Genomic DNA, 9,164 nt, shown 5'->3' with positions numbered 1-9,164 from the left:
ACAGAATTAGTCTTTTGGGAAGAATTGATAGTCATATTAGTCACAGCTGTATGCATGACTGAATGGCAATTATCCCTTAAATAAATAAAGTCCATAACTTCGCTTATATGTTATATGGTTTAGTTTCTAAATTATTTTCACACCTCCCTGAGTTTTTGTCCATTTGAATTAGATGATTGGGAAATATCTACCAACGGAGAAAGAGAAAATACAGCATTTGGTGATATCTGAATTACGACATCTACAACATGTATAACCATGTTCCCACCCCCCCCCCCCCCCAAAAAAAAAAAAAACCATGTATAACCATCACCAGTGGAGTTGCACTATTTATTCCGTTGTAATATTCCCATTGGTGGCTTAACACTAGAGACATTAGTGGAGTAATACTAAAAAAAAAAATGTCCCATTGGGTTTTTTTCTTGGTGCATATATGGCTTTGTCTGCTCACATTGGAAGTAATCTTCTTAAACTAACTTTTCGTAACATAAAATTAATTAAAGGACAATCTATTAGAAAATAAAAAAATTTAAAATTTTCCTATGCATTTAAAATTTAAAATTCCGTTGTAATATTCCCATTGGTGGCTTAACACTAGAGACATTAGTGGAGTAATACTAAAAAAAAAATGTCCCATTGGGTTTTTTTCTTGGTGCATATATGGCTTTGTCTGCTCACATTGGAAGCAATCTTCTTAAACTAACTTTTCGCAACAAAAAATTAATTAAAGGACAATCTATTAGAAAATAAAAAAATTTAAAATTTTCCTATGCATACTCTTATGATTATTTATACAACAATATAATATGGTTGTTCATTAATTATTATAACAAATAAGACAATCAGATACAACTAGAAAAAAAAAAATCAAATCCAACGCTGCTTGTCCCACTCCAGCATATGCATATTAAACAATGACAAAAAAGATGAAACCAGGTCTCAGTAACTTATATTACCAACAAACTTGCAGATCGGTAGCCCGTCACCTGTCTCCAAAATATTGGATGGGTAAAACCAACTCCTTTAAGGAGATAATATTGAATATTACTGGAATTGTTTATACCTTTTTTTTTTTTTTTCAATACCTTACTGTAAGTCATATAAGGTGCAGTATTGGAGAAGGATTAGATTGGGTAGTAAACTCAAAAAGATTGTAAATAGATTTTGAATTTAAAACTTCTCATTTATAAAAAAAAAATTAAAAGCAATATATATATATATATATATATATATATATATATATATATAGATTAATTTTCCTATACTGACAGTGTATACATTATCAGTTTTGAATAATTTATAATTATGAAAATTTTGAATTTGAAATCCAACTTTTATATATGTATCATGAATTTAATGATAATAATATATACACTATCAGTGTAAATAAAATTTATTATATATATATATGTATATATACGATGACTTGGAAGTCTTTGTGGAGCACGATGGCTTCAGTGACCCTAAATGAGACATCCATCACCATCTAAATTGGTATTGGTAGTTGAAGCACCGAACGATGTAAAATCATATATGATAGATACAACTATTAAAACAAAAAATGTAGATAGCACGATAATAACATGAGAAAACATAATAAATTTTACCACCCAATTAAAATATATCACCCATTCAATCTATCTTTCTAATTTTGAACTAACTCGTTAGCCACCATCATATATTAACTGTACTATGCGATCACTATTACGTATGATTACATAGAATCTAAGTCCCTTAAGCAGTAGTATAGATTAGTTGAATGTTTAATATTATATGATGCCATTATTTGGCAAGAAATAATTGCGAGTATTGTTGGAATAAGCAATCCAAGAATCAGTCAAGCAAAATAGATTCAATTGCTATTCTTGTGGTGTGCTAACAAATGGTATTTAGTTTATTTTTCTGAGGAATATATAAGGTAACTTTTCTAATTTGTTTAAAATAAGTCTAGAATTTGTGTCACAGCCAACTCCTTTCATGTGTCATGAGCAACAATCCACCATGATTGGTGATTTGATTTATTTATCAAACTTTCTCTCAATTGAAGAAGAGCTTATCATTCACTTTCAGTATAAATGACACTTGAATAATAAATTTTTTCAATTAATTCAATGGAATTTCCAAGAACTATGGTTACAAATGTTTGTCAAAAATTGCTGATAAGACAATAACGGCTTAAAGTCCTCATGAAATGTCTCTTTGAGTGATGTATTCCTTTCCTTCATCCATTTGTACTAGAATTATTGGCAAGGTTGGTTTAGTCCACCTCCAAGAACTAGTCAAATATTGATAACTCACAAAATATGATCCACATACTCTATTAAGCAGATAATCTAGCAATTTTCTTCATAGAAGTGGACGAGTATACCAAAAAAAAAAAAATCGAACTTTATTTCATGAAAACTCTCTACAATATTTACATGGATCTATAGTTCTTTTATTGATAAAAACCTCGTTTAATACATTAAACGACACTTGATAAACTCTTTTTTTTTCACTTGCCTTTTTTGTAAGAAAAACATTTTGGTGGTTTTTAATCTGTAAAAAGCTTGAAGCTAAAAGAAGAAAAATGGTACATCATGAATTTCAAATGCACGTTCAAATTTAGGAGAAGCAAAAAGATCCCTAAATAAATTGCTTTCATGATCTTGACGTGCGTCATTCCAAATTGGGTAGAAACTTCGTCGACGTGCTGAGTCTGGCATCCACAAGTCCACCCGTCAATTAAAGTCATGACCCACCACGGAAATCCTTATTTCCTTGTGGACAAAGTCGTTGGGGACATATTTTGTATTGAGTTAACGGAAGTTTTAATTCCCTATCAGTTGGTTGTGAAATTGATTTGTCTATTTACGTTACCACATAAATTGCTTTTGATTCTCGCTTTTGCGATCTAAATTAATTTTTTAAAAGAATGTTTGACAGGAAATTACCAAACCAATTGAAAATTTGTCAAATATCCCAAACTAGATGGGTTGAGGTTAAAGAAGTAAGCAAGTAAACTAGTTTTCCATAGAATAACAAAATGTAGAGCATGAGGAACCAAATTAATGTTGCTTTGATGAGCATAGTTTTATTTGGATAAACTGCCCCGAGAACAAGTCGCCAGCCGAAAATGATCCTATCCTTGATGACAAAGATCATGGTGAGTTTGATTGGTCATGGTTTTATGCAGGTATAGGACCTGGTTTTGCTCTCGGCATCGTGGGATTCTTGGCAATCCTTCTCTTCAAGAGGTCTTGGCGCTATGCATACTTCGAGTTTCTGGAAAGTGCAAGTGACAGAATTGCCGCAATGATAGCATTGAAGACTACTCGGCGTGCGAGGAACTTCCATTGAGTAAGTACACACAAAAGCGCGTTTTGTTCTAGTTTTCCTTATCATGCACTAAGGCACTACAACTCACGTAGCTTACTATCCTTACTCATTGAGCATATAACATTTATTATCGTAATTGTTTTTTCTTTACCGATTACAAATTTGACTGTAGAGAATTAAGCACTTAATGATTTATTATGTATTATTGAACCGTTGTTTATAGTATAAACATCTAAAGTTGATAAGTTGCCCTTCCTTGATTAGTTTTCTACCTGTTTCCATACATTTTCTTACGAAAGTAAGCATGTTTTTCCTTGATTAGTTTTCTACCTTCTCCACCACTGTCAAGGAGTAAAGATTTGACAATTTGTATATTTTAGACTAGCCAATCTTGACTTTTCATATATCTTGTCTTTTCGTAAAATTTCAACTTTAATTTTTTTTTTTTGAATTGGCAGTTAGCTAGGGAAAACTTACCAGTATTGGTGCTTTGTCGCCTTTCAATCTGCCAGGTCTACACCTGTGAAAGTGCTTGTTGCTGTTGTTGAGTCAGTCAGAATGAGCAATTTCTTCCAGGCGATTTTAGAAGCAGTAGTAGTTTAATTTACTTTATTGTTGTATGATTATTTTTTGAGTACTCTATATTTTTTTCAGTTTTCCTTGCCATCTCCTGATGTAAGCTGAGGATTAGACCTCCTTTTATATGCTATTAATTATATGTAAATAAAATGTAAGTGGGTAAATTATGAAGAATAGTTAAACTATATATACTTGGCTTCATGTAATGATAATAAGGTACTTGTTATGATTTAGTTGTTGGCTTTGCGATTAAGTTCAGTGAGTAAATTGCTTAGAGGTGTTCAGTCGTTGTTGGTTTGGTTTGCTTAGAGGTGTTGAGTTAATAACTCCGTTTGGATTAACTGTTTTTTGAGGGTGTTTTTGAAATATTTTACTGTAACAATGTAGTTAAAAAATTTTACTGTAGATGAGGTTATTTTTAGGTTATTTTTGTATTTTTGGTATTTTTTAAGGTTGTTTTTTATGCTTTTGGTGTTTTTGAAGTTGTCTTTTATGTTTTTGAGGTTGCTTTTTTTTTTTTTGTGTTTTTGGTATTTTTGAGGTTGTTTTTGTTTGGGTATTATTGTAACATTGTAGTTGAAAATTTTATTTTTCAAAAAATCATCAATCCAAACAGAGCAATTTCCAGAAGAAGTAGTGTTTATATTTTGGATTATGCATTTGTCTAAGTAAATTAGTGGCAATACAGAAAATCAATCTTGAATTGACATCTATAATTTCACAATTCATTAGGTATGATCAATTGATGTGTTAGTAGCTAGAATTTATTAATTTAATTCCTAATCTTTAATCAAAATTGTCTTGACAATTTCAATGCCAATCAAAATTGTCTTGTTTTTATTTTCATAACGCAGAAACAAAAGATGCCCATAATCTTATTACTATAAAAATCTAAGTGCTCAAATGCTGAGCATAAGGCCCCATTGAACCGTATATAACTAACTCAAGAACAACTTTCGAAATGATCTACTTTCTCATGTTTCTTCTGCAGACAGAGTATAATGAAAATAACTCAAGATGAATATTAACAAGTAATTATTGTACACTCGAAATAAGAGATCTAGAACAATAACAAAAATTTTATGTAAATCAACAATGCATTCAAAGTTATTGATCATTGCTGCCCAGCAATGAGTCTTTCCAATTCCACAAGCCAATGTGGGAAGTAAAACAATCCACTGGCTCGTGCTGTAATATACTTTTGATAGTTCTCTACATTTTAATCTCCAAAACAAAAATCAAAGAGAAAATTCTCAATCTTGAACTACCTGAGCCATCCCCTTAGAAATGTTAGCACAATCACTTAAGTAGTGGGAGATTTGTCCAAACATATCATTCAAGAGGGCAAAATGTCTATTATTATAATTTAGGGGAAAACTGCAATTGGGTATATATTATATAGTTTGTGGGGTTTTTTGCATTTAACCCTATATTAAATTAGGATTTAGCCCCTTGAGGTTGTTTAATCATAATTTACCCCTGTTCTTTTGCATCTTAAGTAGATTGCTTTTCCTATGTTTGTCATTAGATAAATACTTAATCGTTTACTTGCACCAAAAAAAAAAAAAGGTTTACTTGCATGACTGGCCAGGGAAACAAGAAAGCTATAAATTATAATCCACTAAACAAAAATCTTGCATTTATATAAATAAATAAATTTATTGATGCATATTAGTCGCTGTAATTCTTCAATTATCCAAGCCCAAGAATTAATATGAATAAGGAGGAGGAGGGTATAAGGCCAGAGGTACTGAAACCTTTTTGATGATATTTAATTTGGTAACCCCAATCGGTAGTGGAAGGAATTGTTGATGAACGTGAAAAAAAAAAAGAAAAAGAAAAAGGAGAGACATATTTAAAAATGAAAACAAATGGGAAGAAAGTAAAGATCGCTTTCTTTTTTTAGGAGACTAGTTGAAATTTTGGTCACACCCGTTAGCACAGCTGGATTTGATGGTGGAAGAAACTAAAATTATTAATAAAGACTACTTTGTGTTCGAGAAAAAGGAAAAGGACTAAATGAGAAAAAATGTGAGATGGGCGAATAAAGATACTTTAGATAAGGTATAATTTTTTTATGTACTATCAATATATACATCAGTTGCATTGGATATATGCCACATAATTTAATTTTAAATTTGAAATTCAATTTTTTCAAATGTAGCATACATCTGCAACTGTTAGTGTAAAAAATATTTACATTGATAGTATACAAAACTTAATTCATTATTTGACAAACTTTTTTTTTTGGTGCCAAATTATTTGATTTGTCATCAATATATAGAACTGGTGAAAATTTGGAAATTGGTAGGACTAAATATGCCTTCAGGGAAACTTTAAAGACGAAAATTGTCCAAACCCCAAAACATTTGTTATTCCCATTTGAAAATTTTCAATTGGTTTGGTGATTTTCTATCAAACATTTTATATTAATTTAAATTGCAAAAAAGAGGTTGGAAGTTCTATGGTAGCATAAATCAGTAAATCAACCAACTGATAGGGAGTGAACATTTCCATTAATTGAATCTAGAATATGTCTCCAAGGATTTTTTTTTCCCACAAAACATACAGATTTTCCGCGGCGTATCGGGACTTTCATTGACGACCTAACTTATTATTCAATATATTAACAAAAATCGTTCAAGACGGTTAACCTGACAACTATCCCTATCCCAAGTCATCGATGGACTGGTTCATACTGGTAATTCTGATGAAAAACAAAATATATACATCACTCGAGAGCAAGTGGTCAACTTTCCGTGAAGACTTTTATGTAGTCGTTTTTATCAGCAATTTCTACTAGCATTTAAAGGAGCCACCCATCTGGGGTAGCTTTATCAAATAGCAAGTTACATAAATTATAAAAGTTACTTTTTTGTGCAAAAACTTATTATTAGTTACACCAAATTTACTATCACCATTTTGTCCACAGTAAATTGCAAATTAATTGCAATCACCTTGAGTGTATCATAATTTAACAATAAAATAGTGTAATAATCACATTAGAAATTGTGTGATGAAAACTTATCCATTTTACCAAGTACTAGTACTTCATCTAGAAGCATAACCAATTGAAAATGGAGAGGTGGAAGACAATATTCGTTTGAGTTAGAATAAACCCAAAAAAAAGGTGAGCAATGTTCAAAAGTGAAGGACAAGAAATATTCAAGAGTAATGAACAGATGGAAAAACTGGTAATGGGAAAAAGTTAGAAAGCACAGAGGTTAGAAAACTAGTAAAATAGAAAAAAGCTGAGGAAATGTTGTGTCAACATGTCCTTGTAATTACAAACTTTTGCAATATAATTTATATTTTTGTTCATCTGCTGCAAGTCTACAACTCACAAGGAGTATCAAATCGAGGAATAGTTTTGAAAAAGTATTGCATTGGGAAATAATTTTTGTAATTATTTATTTTTTAAATTTAACTCGAAAAAGATATATATAGTTAGCATGGATTCCCATTTTCTCCATTTAACGTGATATCAATCAGTATACTGACTACCTAGTAATACAATTATGTTGTTGGAGATCAGACTCTTGATGGCTTATCTATGTGGCATATAAAGGCCAAGTTTTAGTTGATCGAATTAAATCCCCATTAAACATGTTGGTTTTACTGGATTTTTCTTTGTTTAATTTTCACTACAAATAAATTTCAGATGCAGATTGGCTGTTTATTTAGGATTCCTTTTCTTCTAATTTCAAACGCGCATTTGAAATTCTTGATCTATTTATTCTCCTTTTAGCTTCAACCTTTTTATAGTTTAAAAGCCACCAAAATGTTTTGCTTATTAAAATGTTCAACATGTCCAAAAAAAAAAAAAGAATGAAAGTTTATCAAGTCTCATGTAATGCATTATATAAGGTTTTCACCGGAGAAAGAGACATATAGATCCATGCATATATTGCAAAGAGTATTCATGACATAAAGTTTAAATCTTTTTTACGTGTGTAAATCGTCCACTTTAATGAAGAACATTGCAGGATCATTTGCTTGGCATAGTATGTGGATCCTACTTCATAAATTTTGACTAATTCAACCAGCCATTAATTAAGTGGTGCATGCCATTAATTTTGATAACAATTGATAAAGGAAAACATCACTCTACAGACCACCTAGTAATACAATTATGTTGTTGAAGATGAGACTCTTGATGGCTTATCTACGTGGGATGTAAAGGTCAAGTTTTAATTGATCCAATTAAATTCCCATTAAACGCGTTGGTTTTACTGGATTTTTCTATGTTTAATTTTCACCACAAATAAATTTGAGACGCATGATAATGCTAATATATCATCAGCTTAAGTCAATTTTTGAAGCTAATAATGTATCCATCAAAGCGGTGTCCATTTATACCATCTGCTAGCAACCACAAGAATAGCAATTGAATCAATTTGCTTGACTGATTCTTGGATTGCCTATTCCAACAAACTTGCAATTATTTCCTTTCAGATAATGGTCTTTTGTAATATTAAATACCCAACTACTTTATATTGCTACTTAAGGGATTTAGTTTCTATATAAAGTACAGTTAGATTGAAAGTATGATACATATTTTAACAGAGTGATAAATTATTATGTTTTCACATGTTATTATCATATTATCTACATATTTTGTGTTAATACTTACATATTTATATCTGTTTGAGCAGGGCTAGGGAGGCATCATTTAGGGGTCAGTGCATGACTTCCATGAAAACTTCAAGTCATCGTGCATTTTCTACGTCACAATCGCAAATGAAGCCCAGCAGAGCGGACTAAGCTATTGGCTACTAAGAAAAAATCCAGTGGAGCATTTCTTTAGTATTACTCCACTAATGTTTCTGGCCAATTACTTTTTTCACAGCCAAATTCGATTAGATCAGATGCTGACTCGAAGTTTAATAAAAACTGAGCAATAGTAGGAATAAAAATTTTCACAATGTTAGATATTAATCATTTGTATAAATATTCTAAATACCATAGGACACAGTTCTCATGTATTTGGAGCTTATGCTTCTATGTATAGCTTTCTTTTCTGGGCTAATTGATTAGAATATAGACCTTTGGCAAAAAGTTCGGTCAAATGTAGTCCGTTGTCTCCGTGGTACCATTCTATGCGCGACGGGCAGTAAAAGTTTTTTTAAAAAAAGTCTTCTGGCCGTCGCGCCATGTTGGAGCGACGGTCAGAGCTGTCAGAAATTTTCTGACCGTCGCTCCTATATGGCGCAACGGTCAGGAAATTTCTTTTTTTAAAAAAAAATCTTCTGACCGTCGCTCCTACA

At 31.3% G+C, this 9,164-nt stretch overlaps 1 long non-coding RNA gene across 1 annotated transcript; it reads left to right on the top strand.

Moving 5' to 3' along the window:
• Positions 1–3,090: 3,090 nt before the first annotated feature.
• On the top strand, positions 3,091–4,150 carry LOC113718038 (uncharacterized). Its single transcript, XR_011825688.1, has 2 exons — positions 3,091–3,339; positions 3,777–4,150. It is a non-coding gene; the product is annotated as an uncharacterized lncRNA (long non-coding RNA).
• The last annotated feature ends 5,014 nt before the right edge of the window (positions 4,151–9,164 follow it).

This window comes from Coffea arabica, chromosome 11e, assembly GCF_036785885.1.
Source record: "Coffea arabica cultivar ET-39 chromosome 11e, Coffea Arabica ET-39 HiFi, whole genome shotgun sequence".
Taxonomy (NCBI): Eukaryota; Viridiplantae; Streptophyta; class Magnoliopsida; order Gentianales; family Rubiaceae; genus Coffea; species Coffea arabica.
Note: the sequence above shows the minus strand (reverse complement) of the source record. Positions and strands in the feature narration are given on the sequence as shown.